The sequence below is a fragment of the Pelophylax lessonae genome, assembly GCF_965119305.1.
Source record: "Pelophylax lessonae genome assembly, chromosome: 2".
In the NCBI taxonomy this organism is placed as follows: domain Eukaryota; kingdom Metazoa; phylum Chordata; class Amphibia; order Anura; family Ranidae; genus Pelophylax; species Pelophylax lessonae.
This window is the reverse complement of record NC_138769.1, coordinates 63,712,020-63,730,425: the sequence shown is the minus strand read 5'-3', so window position 1 is coordinate 63,730,425 and position 18,406 is coordinate 63,712,020. Positions and strand designations below refer to the sequence as shown.

General features: G+C 41.0%; 1 protein-coding gene across 2 annotated transcripts in view; it reads left to right on the top strand.

Annotated features, from left to right (window-relative positions):
- Nucleotides 1-18,406, top strand: part of HTR1F (5-hydroxytryptamine receptor 1F) — a 445,099-nt gene that overhangs the window by 302,457 nt on the left and 124,236 nt on the right. The gene's annotated exons all lie outside the window — the stretch shown is intronic.

Below are 18,406 nucleotides of genomic sequence, written 5' to 3'. Positions count from 1 at the left end.
CAATTCATATATAGAAAAATGTCATCAGCGAAAGAATATAAATATAATAGTAAAAAATCAAAGTGAAAATTACATCTATAAAACGTTCATCAAAAGTGCTTGGTTGTGATTTTCAAAAATGCTTGCTGTGATGAAAGGAACAGAAATAGTGTCCTGGTGAGGAAAGGCACCCCAAATCCATGCTAACAGGTGAGCTCACACCACCCTTACCAGAGAGATTTGACCCCTTTTCCCAAAGAAGGTCAAACACGCTTAAGGTAAGTGAATCCCGAATAAGAACTGTATTAAATTCTCCCTCGATTCCCTGGAAATTTTTAGCGCATCATAAAGGGCAGTTCTGTATCTTTAATAACCTCATAGGTAAGGGGGAGACAAAGAATTTCCTCATAGTGTAGTATTTTAAAACTTTTTTGCAAAGTTAAAATTACACTTACATTAAGACAGTGAAAACAAGCATCAATTGAAAATCCAGGAATGCTGGTTTGCATTCCACCTGCATTCCAGAAAGTGGAAGTGTGCATGAAGATCCTGCCCTGTGCGTTTCGTCACCAAATGTCTGACATCATCAGGGGATCACATGACCTGGCTTGTCACGTTTTTATATACCCCATTTGCGACCCTACATAAGAAAATCAACCCAATCAAAGTCAGGACCATCCTACCAATATTGGTTATCAAAACAAACCCTATTTTTAAAATGTAATTACCCAACTTTTTTTTCCCCCAAAACATATCGCAATGGAATTAATACTTAAAAGAGCCCTCTGGTGGTCAAATAAGGCCCACACATTGGGCACAGATAATAGTGGGACACCTAGTGGTAAGAAAATAAATTGCAACAGTATTTGGTGGAAATTAGTCTAATGGAGAAACCAATAGGTCAAAAATGCCTAATGCACTCTACAGGTGGAGGCCACTGACATTTTTTTCCCTACTCATCTTTTCTGACTGTTTTTCGCTAGTTTTGCATTTGGCTAAGTTCAGTGTCACTACTGGTATCATGAGGTGATACCTGGACCCTATAGAGGATGCACAGGCAGTCCAGCTCCTCCAGGATGGCACATCACTACGTGCCATTGCCAGAAGGTTTGCTGTGTCTCCCAGCACCTGGGTCTAAAGAGCATGAAGGAGATTCCAGGACACAGGCAGTCACTCTAGGAGAGTTGGATAGGCCTTAAAATGTCCTTAACCACTTCTAGACTGGAAGGATTTGACCAGGCCATTTTTTGCGATTCGGCACTGCGTTACTTTAACGGAAAATTGCGCGGTTGTGCAATGCTGTACCTAAATAAAATTGACGTCCTTTTTTCCCACAAAAAGAGCTTTCTTTTGGTGGTATTTTATCACCTGTGCGATTTTTATTTTTTGCGCTATAAACAAAAAAATAGCTATAATTGTGAAAAAAAAACAATATTTTTCACTTTCTGCTATATAACATTCCCAAAAAAAATTAAAAATCTAAATTTTTTAACATTTTATGCCAATTTGTTTGGTAAAAAAATGGCAATGAGCATATTTGTATTGGTTTGCACAAAAGTTATCGCGTCTACAGACTAGGGGAAAGATTTATGTCATTTTTATTTATTTATTTTTTCACTAGTAATGGTAGCAATCTGCACTTTTTAGCAGGACTGCGACATTGCGGCAGACAGATCAGACCCCTAGCTGACATTTTTGACACTTCTGGGGGAACTACTGACATTACTACAGTAAAAAGTGCTACAAATATGCACTGTAATAATGACACTGGCAGGGAAGGGGTTAACCCAGTGGTGATCAAAGGGTTAAGTGTGAGCCTAGGGGAGTGTTTTCTAACTGTATGAGGGAGGGACTTGTGAAATGAACTTAGAGACCCGTGATCATATATAGCTGGTCATCGTTCATCGACAGCTGACTGGCGGCAATAGGTGCCACCGGTTCCTGGGATCGGCATCCCCACTGCTTAGTGGACTCGCCCCCAGGATCGCTCCCGCAAACCGATGTACCCATACGTTGATTTGCGCAGCCGAGCCAGCCTGACGCAGTATATATCAATACATCCCATGGCTAGTAGGTTTGCTGTGTCTCCCAGCACAGTCTCAAGAGCATAGCGGAGATTCCAGAAGACAGGCAGTTACTCTAGGAGAGCTGGACAGAGCTGTAGAAGGTCCTTAACCCATCAGCAGGACCAGTATCTGTACCTTTGTGCAAGGAGGAACAGGATGATCACTTTCGGAGTCCTACAAAATGACCACTGGCCACTGTTGTGAATGTCTCTGACCAAACAATCAGAAACAGACTTCACAAGGGTGGCCTAAAGGCCCGACGTCCTCTAGTGGGCCTTGTGCTCACTGCCTTGCACCATTGAGCTTGATCAGCATTTGCCATTGAATTTCAGATTTGGCAGGTCCGCCACTGGCGTCCTGTGCTTTTCAAAGATGAGAGCACGTTTACCCTGAGCACATGTGACAGACGTGAAAGGGTCTGGAGAAGCAGTGGAGAACATTATGCTGCCTGTAACAACGTTCAGCATGACCGGTTTGGTGGTGGGTCAGTGATGGTCTAGAGAGGCATATCCATGGAGTGACGCACAGACCTCTACAGGAAAGAAAATGGCACCCTGACTGCCATTAGATATGAAGATGAAGTTTTTGGACCCATTGTCAGAGCCTACGCTGGTGCAGTGGGTCCTGGGTTCCTCCTGGTGCATGACAATGCCCGGCCTCATGTGGCGAGGGTATGCAACCAGTTCCTGGAAGATGAAGGAATTAATACCATTGAATGGCCCCCATTCTAGCCTGACCTAAGTCCAATAGTACACCTCTGGGACATTATGTTTCAGTCCATCTGACGCCTCCAGGTTGCACCTCAGTCTGTTCAGGAACTAAGGAGCTCCTTAGAGATTCCCTGGTGGAGATCTCTGAGGTAATACCCCAGGACACCATCCCTTGTCTCAGTAGGAGCATGCCCTGGCATGCATACAAGCAGGTGGGGGCCATACAAACTATTGAGTACCATTTTGTGTTGCTACAATGAAATTTCAGTAAAATGGACTAGGCTGCTGCAACATTTTTTCACTTTGATTTTCGGGATGTATTTGAATTCAGCCATCTGTAGGTTGATAATTAACTAATAAACCCTAACCAAGTGAGGTGACTGGCCACAGGTGATACGCAGAGATGAAACAAATCCTCCTACATAAGTTGTACCTGTTAATCTGCTGTGTTCCCTTCTCAACATTTGTTCAAAGTCTAGATTTTATAAAGCTTGTCTGAGCTTCCAGAAAGAAGGGGCAGGGAGCTCTAGTTACACTCTGCAGAGCTCGGTGAGGATTGCTGAGAGCTGCTTGGAAGGAAGGGACACCCCCCCCCCCCTTCACACAGCAAGCAGGAAAAGGGGAGAGGCTGTCAACAATCACAGGCTGTGCCTTTTGGTGTCAGGAAAACTTGTCAGAAGTGACTCATGCAGATAGCAGAGAAATGAGACAGTGGGCACAAATTACACTTAATGCCCTGAACTGAGACATGTACCCTCTATGAAAGGATAAGCTTTGTTCATATTTCATGTCTGAGGTTTACAACACTTTAAACTGGATCCACACTCTTGCGGTGCGTTAACACCTGTTATTCCACATGTCAACATACAGTATATCACATTGCAGTTCCTAAAGCAGAACTAAACCTATAAAGCAAAGGAAGCTGCCACCTTAGCTGCTGTTTACTAATGCTGTTCACTATCTATTTACTAATGCTAGCAGAATGAGGATTAAAACTAATCAATGTTGATTAGGAGTGTGAACATGCCTCTTTTTTTAATCAGCTATGGTTATCTAAAACTGATACAATGCAGATTGTTATTTCTTGCAGCAATGGGAACATTATCCCCTTGTACTGACCTTCACGGAATTCCCATTTTCCTGATTATGTGATCGCTTACTGCATATCACAGCAGTCTGCACTGAGCGCAAAGTCTACTGAAGCATCTGCAGCCATTGGATGCAGTGGGTGAATATCACTTGTGCTCATAATTCTTTCCTTAAAAAATGCAGGTCAGAATAAACAAATCTTTTCTATCAAAGACATGCCTCTTCCATCCCTAACCTTTGCGGTTAGTCATTTAACCACTTGCTGTCGGCTTACTGTCTATTTACGCCGGCATAGTGGCTCTCCCAGGCAAAATCACGTTAATAAACGTCATCTGCCTGGGAGGAGCTAGGGGGCAAGCACGCGCCACCGGCGGCGCACTCCCGACCCCAATTGTCAGCTGGGAAGCTGGCGCGTGTGTCAGGCGGCAATCGCCTGATACCCTCAATCTCTCCCCGCTGAGAGAAAAGGACGGACGGCTGATGTAAACACAGCCGTCCGTCCTTCTGCCTGCAACAGAGCTCATGTGATCCTGCTATATAGGATCACATGTCTCTGTGATCATTTCAAAAGCCCAAACCCCCCACAGTTAGAATTACTCCCCTAGGCTTACATTTAACCCCTTGATCACCAACAGTATTAACCCCTTCCCTGCCAGTGTCATTATTACAGTAACAGTGCATATTTTAAGCACTGATTACTGTAGTTATGCCACTGGTACTCCCAAAAGTGTCAAAAATGTCTGTTAGGGGTCCGATCTGTCCGCCCCAATGTCGCAGTCTCCAAAAAAAAATCACAGAACGCCGCCAAAAAAAAAAAAAAAAAAACAATAAAAATTACATAAATCTTTCCCGTAGTTAGTAGACGCAATAACTTTTGCGCAAACCAATCAAAATACATTTATTGCGATTTTCTTTTTACCAAAAATATGTAGCAGAAAACAAATTGGCCTAAAATGTTAAAAAAGTTTGATTTTTAAATGTTTTTTTTTAGGGGAATGTCATATAAAAGGATGTGAAAAATATTGTTTTGTTTTTTTTCAAAATTGTTGCTCTTTTTTTGTTTATAACACAAAAAATAAAAATCGCACAGGTGATCAAATACCAGCAAAACAAAGCTCTATTTGTGGGAAAAAAAGGAATTGTTTTGGGCACAGCGTCGCACAACCATCCGTTAAAGTAACGCAGTGCCAAATCGCAAAATAGGGCCTGGTCATTAAGTAGGAAAATCTTCCGTTCCAGAAGTGGTTAATGTCATGAATTACCTCACTGACCAGTAGGGAGACTTGAGAGGAGCCAATCTTTTCTCATTTTGAAGTGTTCAGGTTGAGGAAAGGTTTTCTATTAATCAAACAGAAGTCATTCATTAAACAGGAAAAACATTTGTGTATACATATAAAAGTAATCATAAATGCCTTTTTTCCTTTTCCTTTTTTTTTTTTTATAAGTGATCACATAATCTCTGTTCTCAGCTGCAAAAGGGGCTTAGCGAGTTGGGGGTGGAGAAACAGCAGCACACTGATCTTCCCAGTGAAGATTTGTGGGGGGGGGGCATGTCATCACAAGTCTTGGCTATTGGGGGGCAGGCGGACTGTTCTCCCAGTACAGCCAGAAAACGTACCACACTGGCATGGATGTGCCATCATGTCTAGCATGGTCAGTTTGGAATAGGAAATTGGAGGGACTGGCAGGTTCACCAGGGATTTCACACAAAGGAAGCAGTACAAAGAGAGCAGGAAACTTTTGAACAGAAGTACATGGTACAGCAGTCTCATATCAGGAACATGAAATGTAGGGGTAACCTATTTTAAGTGGTTGTAATCCTCAGACATTTAATATGAACAAAGCATATCCCTCTATAGTGTGTACTTTTCTCAGTCCAGATCACTAATCTAGACTGAGATCTGTGATTTCTATCTGCTTCACTGTTCCTCTGCTATCTGCACGAGTCACTTCTGGCAAGGTTTCCTGACACCTAGAGAAAAGAGGTGACAGAGGAGGGATCTCCAGGCTGTGATTGACAGCCTCAGCTCTGTTCATGTGTTCTGTGTGAAGGGGGTGTGTTCCTTCCCTTCAATCAGCTCCCAGAGCTCTCCTCACTGCAGAGTGTAATTTACACCCCCTGTTTTTTGACAGCTCAGACAAGCTTTACAAATTCTGGATTTTGAACAGATTTAGAGAAGAGATTACTGCAGAGAAACAGGTACAACTTATGTAGGAGGGTTTGTTTAATCTGTGTGTATCACCTGAGGCCAAATTCTTCACTAGGTATATGTAAGGGTTTACAACCACTCTAAATACAGTAGATGATAACTACTGTGAATAATGTAAATGAATTTGGCATGGGCAGTTACTGTGTTGCCTGTTACTTATTTCTCTCCAATTTTTATTCTGACCGCTATGACATCTGAAATCTAAATGGTGTTATTTACTGACCTCCATTTATCTCTCAGCCCCTAGTCCAAAACATTCAGCAATCCCATTCATATAGCGTACAACCACTGTAATAAATTGAATACATCTTTGAGGCATTTAAACTGTAAATATATATTTGTAATAGATAAATTCATTACCAAATGCATGCAGTAGGCAGATGTCCCGACAGATTGTCCTTGAAGAGTGGATGTGGACAGTCGCTTCCATGAAACATAGACTTATCATCAGGTTTAGACCTATATGATGTGGAATATAAGGCAAAGTTTAACATCTGCTGAAATGTCTGTTCTGATAGTGGAGCAGTTGAAGGGGAATGGATGAGAATGACACTAATTTTTAGTAGTTCTGCAAAGACTGTACAATGAAATGGTAATGGGAACACATGATATGTATAGTATGATGTTTTACACATCCTATGTTAACCTGGACTCCAGTTCTTTGGGGACATTTGCCTGGTGGAGGTAGAAAGAAGAGTAAGGTTTGCAGCATCAATACTTGCTGCAGTAAGTGTTCATTCTAGCTAAATGAATGCTGCACCATGGTGCTCAATTGCATTGAGCCATGAGAATGATTTACTAAACTATGTACACATAAGACCTTAACGAGGATGTTTGCTTTCTAGGTCAAAACAATAAACCCATTTCTGAACTGAGGAATCAGAATCCATGCTGGTTAGGTGTCAGTGTTTTGCCAGTTTGGATCAGTTTTGGTACCACCAAGCAGCTCTGTGAATACCATTACTTGCAGGTGCTCAATGGTCTTTAGTACAGCTTGGGTAACCCAATGCTTTCATGTCTTAAAGAGGAGCCGATGCCTAAAAAAGGCAAGCAGAGGATAAAGGTCAAGTCACCCCAGTGGCGTACCAACAGGGGGGTGGGGAGGGGGGGCAGTGATTGGTTGCTAGGACCCCCTAACTCTATAACACTATTCAGCGCTGGTGATTCTCTCTCTCCCATTCTGCTTCAGTGCCTCCTGCTCCTCTCTCCTCTTAATAAGGTAGGAAGGGGAGAGCTGGGGGGGGCAGGGGCTGTGTAATTTAAAGGGTCTCATGGGGGGCTGTGTAATGTAATGGGTTCCACTGGGGGGGGGGGCTGTATAATGTAGAGGGTTCTATGGGGGGGCTGTGTAATGTAAAGGTTAAAGTGGGGGGGAAGGGCCGTGTAATGTAAAGGGTTGCATTGGGGGGCAAGGGCTGTGTAATGTAAAGGGTTCCATTGGGGGGCAGGGGCTGTGTAATGTAAAGGGTTCCATTGGGGGGGCTGTATAATGTAAAAGGGTCCATGGGGGGCGGGGGCTGTGTAATGTAAAGGGTTCCATTTGGGGGGCTGTATAATGTAAAGGGTTCCATGGGGCTGTATAATGTAAAGAGGTCCATAGGGGGGCTTGATAATGTAAAGGGGTAAATAGGGGGGCTGGATAATGTAAAGGGGCGCATGGGGGGCTGTGTATTGTAAAGGGGTGCATGTGGGGAGCTGTGTAATGTAAAAGGGTTCAGAGGTGTAAGGGGAGCTGGTAATGTAAAGGGGTTTATGGGGGGCTGTGTAATGTAAAGGGGTCCTGAGATGTGGGGGGGGCTGTGTAATGTAAAGAGGTCCAGAGGTGCGGGGACTTTTTGACTTCTTCGATGCTCCCTCCCAGAAACCAACGAATCCACAAATCAAAATCATCCAACACAACAAAGCTTGGCTATCCACTTTCTACATAGCTGCCAGGAGAGGCATCCTTAAACATTGGACTTGCTCTTCTACTCCAACATTTAAAGATATAAAAACTGACCTGCTAGGCCTTTTAAGGAAGGAGCACTTGGACACGGTTCTATCCAATCATCATAAGTCAACTCGATTTAGCTGCAAATGGAATCTCTTTTCTTACCAGAGTGATACCGGCTTCAGATCTCCACTTTTACAGCAAATCACCAAATATCAACAAGGAGTCTGACTATGCCATCTTCCTCCCCAGGTTCGAAGCCAAGGGCCATTGAGAACTTGCCAAAAGCATCTTCCAAAGAATCTTACATCAGATTTAAGTTCATAGGGTTAACCACTCCTAGGTTACACCTGCTAATGTTGATTACACTAGTATAAGGGTAATTCTCACGTTCATAATATATTTTGACTGCCATGTACTTCATATGTCAGAGCTCAGTCTATGTAAAACCAGACCAGATTTAACCTCCCCTTCCCTCCTCACTTTCCTTCCTTCTCCTCATTTTCCCTCCCTCCACCCCCCTCAGATGTCAACATAAATGCTACCTTTCTCTGTAAACAGATTTTATCTTTTTTTACCATATGTCAATATATCTGTTGGTTATGTTTGACAAAAAAACAATAAAACTTCTTAAAAAAAAAAAAAAAACTATAAATGATGCCAAGCGACATTGCAACATTACATAATCACATAAGTTATCGCTCGTTTGTCTGCAAAGCGACACAAATGCTTCACTAAGCACTCCTATGTACTGTGACATGAAGAACAAACCACCCTTAAGGTCCCAGTGTCTGGATGGTGTTATTATTTAACTTCCATGCAGGAAATTAATAATGGAAAAAAAGGATTCTATACACTATGAACATAATTCATAGAGAATACAAAAACCTTGCCAAGAAATGTGTTTTATGTCCCACATTCACAAAGTTTCAGATTACCAATTCTAATGCCTGGCACACACTACAAGTTTTTTTTTTCATTAAAAAAACTGACAGCTCCAGTTGGAGATGCTGTACTAACCATCCAAAGTAAGTACAGCAATCTTCCCCTGCTGAGCTGTTGTATTCTGACAGGGAAACGTTTTTTGAACCGGCCACTGTCTCCCGATATTCAGCCTGTGTGTACAGGGTTTTAGCATAAAAAGGGTCACTGGTTCAAATCCCAACCCCGACACTAATTGCCTAGAGTTTGCATGTTCTCCCTGTGCCTGTGTGGGTTTCCTCTGGGTACTCGGGTTTCCTCTCACACTCCAAAGACATGCTTGTAGGTTAATTGGATCCTGTCTAAATTGGCCCTACTATGTGTATGTATGAATGTGAGTTAGAGGCCTTAGATTGTAAGCTCCTTGAGGGTAGGGACTGATGTGAATGTATATGTAAAGCACTGCATAAATTGACAGCGCTATATAAGTACCAAAAATAAATGAAAAAGTAGCTGGAAACCCATTCACTAAAATCTTATATAAGATTTGCCATGTTAGCCATTTCTGGACAGAAGTCGATCAGTAGCCTTCTGTACAACCAGCTGGCCCATACGTGGATCAAAATGTGTCCGATCCCTGTTGAACTAGCCAAATTTCAAACCATGTATGGCTGGCTTTAGGCACTTCCTTTTATTTGACAATGCTGTCTACAAACTGTTCTGAGCTGTCACCTTTTCACTATTTAGTCACAAACTTTCCCAGAGGCGACTACAAGTGGCCGCACAAGCATACATTACACAGATATGTTCCCCTGTTGCCACCTGGAAACCTGTTCAGAAAAAATGCTAAGTGAAAGGTAATACCCCTTGGTAGGTATACTTCTGCTGGCCAGCCTCCCTACAACTTGTAAATAATTCACGAGTACTCGGAAATAAGACATCAAGACAGGTATGGTCTTTCAGTCTGTATTCAATGGCATTCTGGTCAGGACAGCTTATATACAGTTCATAAAGGGGATGTAACATTAGCCTCCCAGACCAACTAAAAATATACATATAATATTTAAGCGCAATGGACATAACATATACATAGTAGGAAACAGATGTATACATAACAGGAAAGCAAACTCAGGAAAGAAACATCTTAGAATAGCAAAATACTGTGCGACCAAAAAATATTCTCACAACTCAGAAACAATGGGTAAAAATTTACATCCTCAACAGCAAAACTGTCTAAGTTACAAAGAGAGAGATTTTCAGTAAAATTAAAAAAGTTAAAGCATAACTCCAATCATTCAATGAAGCATGGCAATATAACATTTAAATAAAACATATTTCCAACACTAAGTAGGGCAAACATGTAAAGCAGACATTCTCAACCTTTTTAACATGGGGGAACCCTTGAAATAATGTTCCGTTCTCAAGGAACCCCTGCTAATAGTTATTATATTATACATATATTATACATTAGTGTGTTGGCCATTGGAAATAATTTGTGGTCATTAGGAATGTACTCTTATAGATAGAAAAAAAAGGCCATTGTTGTCAGTGGTTACTTATCTGAGAGGCAGAAATTGCTCAAGGAACCCCCAGCAACCTCTGGAAGAACCCTAGTTGAGAAAGGCTGATGTAAGGAATCATACTTTCTAAAAGTAAAAGATCAAAAGAGTTGGGATGCAGCAAGGGATGGAAAAGGTGTTTATTTAAATAAAAAGGCACACAGTGCTTTGGCAAATTGGAATTCCCATAGGGTTTACATATACTTCAAAACCAGCAAAACAAGCAGTTGAGTATGAAATTCTGTTTATTTGTATAGATGCTGGTACTGTAGATAGGAAGTTTAACTACTTTTAAGTGAAGCTGCTCATATGGGGCGAAGGACTCTTTCTCCAGTTTTAAAAAAGTGCATGCAGGGCGCATGCACTACAGAGAGGGGGGATCCATTACCTCATATAAACATCCTGGACACCTAAAGTAATGGTGCCGCATGCAGAACAACTTAAACAATGTATTACTTTATAATTTAAATAAAGACAAAAACAGTACTGGACTTGCAATGGTATGATAGGCCGTGGCCCTTTATTAACTATATGTAGTAACCATATTTTTAGCTCAGCCCAGAAGCTCGAACTAACCATACACATTAACGTAACAAGAACTGTAGTCCAGTCAAAAAACTCGGACTACCCATTGTATAACACTATACAATAAAAACAAACCCACAAGCCATGCTCAACTTAAGAGCATGGCACCACCACAAGGCCCAAGGCCATTTCGATACACGATTGCAAGTCCAGATTAAAAATGTAATTTGCAATTGCAGACAAATGAACCATATCCCATATATAAAAACCCCCTTCTAAATCCACATGTCTAAATGAAAAACCCCCTTCCGAAAACCAACACAATCTGGGTATAATTTCGGAAAAAACAAAAGTACAAGAAGAAAACACCGACTTGAAATGCATAAAATCTGATTTAATATGCAACAACAAATCTACACTTTTACGGGAACGTAAATCATTGCCCCCAAGATGAATAATTACCGCATCTGGGGAAGGCCAAAGTAAACACAGATCAGAAAAAACAGAAGATATGTCATGCCAACGCATTCCGCGCCTACCGTACCAGAATAGCGAAGCAGAGGACGATGAAAAACCCAAATTTGCAGTATAAACCCGAACTTCCGCCCGCTTGTGAGCCCAAAAAACGAACGAATGTCCGATGATCCAAATTATTTTACGAGAACCTGTAATTAAATACCAGAATTAGGATGCACATATGATCTAAAAGCGGCAGAACGCCATCTACCAATACTTCTAATAGAATTGTCAGACAAACCAAACTGAGCTGCAGTGGTAGCAGCGCCAATGCGGAATGAATGAGCGGAAATTGGAAGATGGCCCAAATTTAAATGGATCAAACATTTCTTTAAAATAGCATTTTACCATTCTGATGAATGAAAAAATGCAGAAACGGAAGAGGCCGTACGGATAAAAAATTTTCAACCCGATGAACAGCGCAAATATTTGCATTCTCATAGCGCCCCAAAGATATCCAATGGCCCTTTCCAAATTGGTCTGTTTTACTTCGCCTCAAAAAGACGCAAAGCACACCTTTAGTAATAGAAACATCAGAGAAACGCAAACCATCAATGGCAGATGATTTTGACGCCAGCAACTCTGAAATGCAAAAAGCAACGAAAAAACATAAGCAAAAAGCACATTTTAACAAAACAGCCTCATATTGTGAAAAACAAACAAAACAAGAGGCTTTACATAAATTTTCCAACAAAGAAAGAGAAACAGCAAGTCTCCTATCAGGGGCAATATTAGATTTGCGATAACCCTTCAAAGCCAGTTTCACTGAGAAAAATTCCATACATGAGCGGTGACCATGCAATTTCGCGAAAAAAGAAATACCCGCCAAAGACTTGAGAACATGAGAATAAGAAAACTTTCTATTAAATAAATATTCCAAAAAGAACAATACATTTTTTTTCAGAAAAAGAAAAATCATGCATATTACAGCTAACAAAAAAGGAAGACCACATACGCCATGCGGCGTGATATGAATGCCACGTAGCAGGAGCCAGAGAAGAGAAAATTGCTGAAGAAACCTTTGTCAGACCAGATTCCACAGATGAGAAGGGCATGAAAGGCCCAAGAGATCCGCGCCAGGAGCCGCAATCCGGAAACGGTCCATCAGCAATAAAGTTGCAATATCCAGGAATATATTTAGCTTTTAGCCAAATATTACGTTTTAAACATAACAACACTAAATACCGAAGAAGTGAAATAACCGGAGTAGTCCTGGAGGATAAGCAATTAATGGCAAATACTACTCCTTTATTGTCGGAATGCAACAAAATACGCCTATTACTAAAATGTATTCCCCAGATCTCCAATTCAACTAGAACTGGAAACAATTCTAGTAAAACTATGCAACCAGTCAAATCTTTATCTATCCACGCAGCAGGCCAATTGGCAGCTGACCAGTGGCCGTTCCAGAAAACGCCATATCCGTGGGAGCCGGAGGCATCAGTGAACAAGTCCAAAGCCGAAGATGAGCAGATGAGCATTCCTGCCAAACAGTGTATCCATTGAAGGAATCTAAAAACTGCAACCAGATCAATAAATCATCTCTAATATCTGCCGATACAGCAATGAAATGACTAGGGGATGAGACATTTGAAATAGCCCTATATAACCGTTTAGTAAAGGCCCTGCCCATCGGCATGACCCTGGACGCAAAATTGAGTAAACCTAGGAGAGACTGAACAAATTTCAATCTGATCCTATTTTTACCCAAAACAAAATTCAAAAGAAAACAAATTTTAGAAATTTTTGAATCAGGCAAGCGAAAAACCATAGCAGTTGTGTCAATTTGAATACCTAGAAATTCAAGGCAAGATGTAGGATACACCGTCTTCTCGACAGCCAATGGAATAACAAATTCGCAGCAAATATACTCAAAATACTTAAAACAAGAAATGCAATCAGATGACCCTGCCCTACCAATAAATAGAAAGTCGTCCAAATAATGTAACACACTATCCGAACCCGACTTGCTAATAATCACCCATTCTAAAAATGTGGAGAATAATTCGAAATAAAAACATGAGATGGAGCACCCCATTGGCAAACATTTGTAAAAAGGAGAATTCTTCATTAAAATAAAAACCCAAAGAATTGAATGCCTTGGGATGAATGGGCAAAAGCCGAAAAGCTGATTTTATGTCGGCTTTAGCAAGCAAGGCAGAGCAGCCTGCTTTCCTAATTTTGGACAGCGCATCATCAAATGTAGCATAGAATACAGAATGCAAATCAGAATCAATTTCGTCATTCAACGATTCCCCCGTCGGGAAAGACAGGTGGTGTATTAAACGAAATTCGCCATCCTCCTTCTTGGCTATGACTCCTAAAGGGGAAACCCTAAAACTATGAAAAGGAGGAGCAGAAAAAGGCCCTGCAACCCTTCCGTTAGCAACTTCTTTAGCAATTTTCTGCATTACCACGTCAGGACGCATAGCCACAGAAGGAAGATTATCATGAATCACACAGCCTGTACCTGAAAAAGAAGGAAAGAAAAACCAAAACAAAAACATTGAAGTAAAATATCAGCTGACTTACGGTTTGGGTAAACATGTAACCACGGGAGCATTTTTTCCAAGCTCACTGTAGTTTCCGCCTTTAAGAAAAATCTGCTCCTTATTCGAGTGACTACCAAGCGAAGCCTGTTTTTTATAACACTGAGAGACTGTTGTGTGCCCCAGCGCAATGTGAGCACTCGTGCTTAAACTTACATGCGTGTGGCCATTTACACATGCCATCGTTGAATCCAAAACAAACACCTTTCCTATGTGTAACTGAATTGGCAGGTTTAGGTACAAAAGTAGGTTTCTGTGGTAACAATAAGTTGAGCCACAATCCCACATCTTTAACTCCCCATTGTAAAGATCTATGGATGGAAAGCTTCTGTCTGAACGACTCATCGTAAGCTAACCAACCAAAACCAGGGAAACTCTTGTATGCCTCCAGCACAATATCCAAGTGCTGGAATAACCCGCTACATAATTCCGGTCTTCTCTCACCCAGTACACTGGAATAAATACAGAAACCCTGTAACCAATTATTAAACCTCCTAGGAGCAACCCTGGATCTATCCTCGCCAGCCTTCTCATTGTCAAATTTAGAAAGCTTAAGGCCAGGAAGCAATGACAAGATGTCAACATACTCCCCTCTACAAATTTTATCTTTAATAGATTCCTTAAGGTGAAACCCTAAAGGAGACACGGGACAAGGTACAGCCTCCCTCAAAGCAATCTCAGGAATATTACTCAAACTCCCAGAGAACGCATCATGTCGATCAACATGTACCGGATCCATAACATAGACATTAGAAGGAGACTCACCGTGAAGCACATCAGTACCCCAAACTTCCTGCAAAGAGGCAGGAACATTAGACTCAACAACATCCCCACCCATTGCAGGACTATTAACTAAAACAGGAGCTGTGACAGGAGCAGAAATTTTTTTACAAAATTCAGACATTACATTTAAAAATGCAGACATCATAACACTTGCAGGACGCTCACCTGCAACAGCTGCGTCATCACTGACCGCAGCACTGCTAGCTGATGGCAGTTGGACCAGAGCTGGAGGCGAAGAAACTGCATCACAAGAAGCTGATGAGGCTGAGGCCACCGTCGCCGGTACCGAACCGGGTAGAACCACACAGGCTGACCGACCTACAACAGGAGAAACTGCAACCTGTAAAAAAGAAACACTTTCTCCCCGAGGGGCAGAGGACAAACGGGTACCACAAGTACCTTTAATAACTTTCCCTTTCTTGGAAGCAGGGACCGGAGCCGATGAAACTGCCGCCGGACCGAATCTGCTAGGCCTCTTCGTGATCCGCAATGATTTACTATCCCGGGACCCGGAGGAAGCCGTCGCCCGGAAATGACGATCACTGCTAACCGCATTCAGGTCACCGGAGGCGGACGATCCCATTCGCGAAACCAGCCGAGTGGAAGCAGCGTCAATACCGGGGTCAACAGGAGCCGGAAGTATGCAGAAATCAGGAGACGAAGATGGTGGAGGACAAGCAGAGACAGAGGCATCCACCGGAATGGAAAGGCATTTCTTCACCCATTCCTCACCGTCGGCACTACGGGCTCTCTCCAGCAATTCACGAAGAAGGGACTCCATGACAAGGTAAACGCCAGCCAAACGAATTTCTTGGTCCTCTCCTGTTGACTGATTTTTGACAGTTGTTACACTCTCTTATATAGGGATAACTGTCACCTCAAGGTTTTGAAATTATTCAAATTCCTTCAATCACTAAATATCTTTTCTACCAATTAAATTTCATCCTTAACTGACAAATCCTTACTTTTATAATTTATCCAATAGAAATAGTTATATTCTATCCAAAATTTTTTTCTTTTTTGTCTTGCCATGGCCCCATACATGCACGGCAGGTACCATGACCCGCCATGCATCTCAATCCAACCCCAATCGCTAAAATCTCATAAGTTTTAACATGGTAATGTAATGCAAAAAGATGATCTTAACTATATAAATGTGTAATTTTAATTTAGATAATACCAAGTGATCCAGCCTTTTGGGTCCAATTTTTGTCCCAAGGGGGACGACTGTTCCCCAGTTTTGCTCTCGTGTTGTCACCCTTCCACAGGCCTCCCTGATTGAGAGCATAAGCAGCCATCTCAATACATATTGCCAAGGAATGTCCCAGAATTGTCACTTTCAGTAACTGGTCCAAAGCAATGATGTTTTATCTGATGCCAGAGCAACTGCGTACAGACAGAGTTTGGTCTACTCAGTTATCTAGTCCTGTAGTGGTTAATACACATCTAGTAAAATATTGAATTTTATTGAAGATATTTATTTTATGGAGTAGGAACAAATTGGCTCCTATCTCTATTTTTATCACAGTCTCATGAGACGAGAGCTCTAGAGAAGTGAATACCCTGAAGCATAAACTGCTGGGTGCTTTGTGTAGTTCTGAAGTTCTCAGAGCTCCATGATTAATTGTTTGAAGACCTCATCAGACTTGTTCTAAAGAGGATTTAAAGGGACATGAGCATATTTCTAATATATAATATATACAGTGTATTATCATATATTACTGAAAATGTCAACAATGAAGTGAAGTGCAGAGATCCATATAATCTCTTAACTGAAGTGATGTCATCAACATCTAGTTGGTTTCTGTTGGCTACATCATTACGCGTTATACATGCTATTTTAGATGCTTTACTGATAAAATGGCTGTTAATGTCAAAGCTCAAAAGCTAGCCATCCTCCTTTATAGAATTGTAGCCGTATACCTGCTATTAGCCACAAAATCAAACATAGCCAGAGAATGTAAAGCTTCTAACCCTCTACCCTTTCTGAAAAAAGTAATGATCTCAATATCCTATGGAATGTCTACTGGCCATTAAGAGACAATCTTATCACAGGTTCCTTCAATAGTGGAGAGTATGGCTTATGCTCCTCAGATGCAACCTCAATTGATGAAAACTTCCTAGATAATTTACTATCTCTTTTCTTCTGAGATTTGTTGTTCACCTTTTCTCTTTTTAAGTTTTTTTTTTTTTTTCATTTCCCCTGATACTGAAAGTACACTCTCTTCTTTTAACTGCTATAATATTTAGCACAATGATTAGTGCGAAACTGTTACAAATAATTTCATAGATAAAGTGGTGATTACCCAGGATACCTTTTTTTCAACAATGTCTTTAGCGAAATACTGATAACTGTTGTAATTGTTATAATAAATAAAGATATGCTATCACCCAAAATGCTTTGTACATCTATTAAACTGAACTACTAGATGTATTGTTCTGTACTGATACCATCTATTGGGTATACCTGATAAAAATTCAATAAAAGATAATCTTCGAAAAAGATAACTAAGAAAAGAAAGTGATAAAAGAGTAATTAAAAATTAAGGGTTAAGAAGGGGATACATTTTTGGCCAAATCTACACTATAACAATAAATAATAAACAGAGATAACAATGGTAATGTTTATTCATATATGAATTAGGTGCAAATCAGCTTTCCCACCGACAACCCAAAACTGCAGACAATTGCACGCTGCTTTTCTTGTGCTGTGATACAAAGGGTGGCTGTCACTCTGACAACATAACTCCACTGATTGTACTGGGAGAGCAATGATCTATCCCAACTGTGCCCCCCCACCCCCTTCTTTCTTAGCACAGTGCCATAGGTGGCTGCCTCACTTGTCTCTGTCTGTGGCTGGTTCTGCCTCTCTTCCTAAAGTGGAATTTTACCCATAACAACTTAAATACAGTAAACCCCCCTCCATTGCGGGGGTTACGTTCCAGACCTACCCGCAATTAGTGAAAATCCGCAAAATAGAAATACCCTATTTAAATACACTGTGGGCATGTTTTTATAACTTTCACTGTACTTTTAAAAGCATTTTAAGGTCTTTAAACACACTTTTAAAACAATAGAAACACATTTAAACACATAAAAGATACTGAGAGACAGAGCAAGAGCAATGAAAAACACAAAAATACTTAATTAACAATGATTTAATTAGTAAAATAATATTAATAGGTCTTACAGGAAAAAAAACGCAAAATACCGGGACCACAAAAACTGAACCGCGATATAAAGGGGGGTTACTGTAATGTTCTTTAGCAAGACACATACATACCTAATAAACAATTATGCTACTAGAATCAGTGTGTGCTGTAAATTGCCATTTTTCTTAAGCCCAGATCCCCTGAACAGCAGTAAAAATGTAGGCTCTCAGCCTTGGCACAAATTTGGCACAGTGCCTAAAAATAGAGAGCAACTGAGCATGTGCATAGCAGGGTGAGTTAGTGTATTACTGGGTTTTAAACCGTATAGGCACCTATTTTTAATATTTTACATAGCTATACCTGCAAATGGGGCCAGCCTGAAGTGATCTGGTAGGACTTCATTTTTTGACTAGAGTT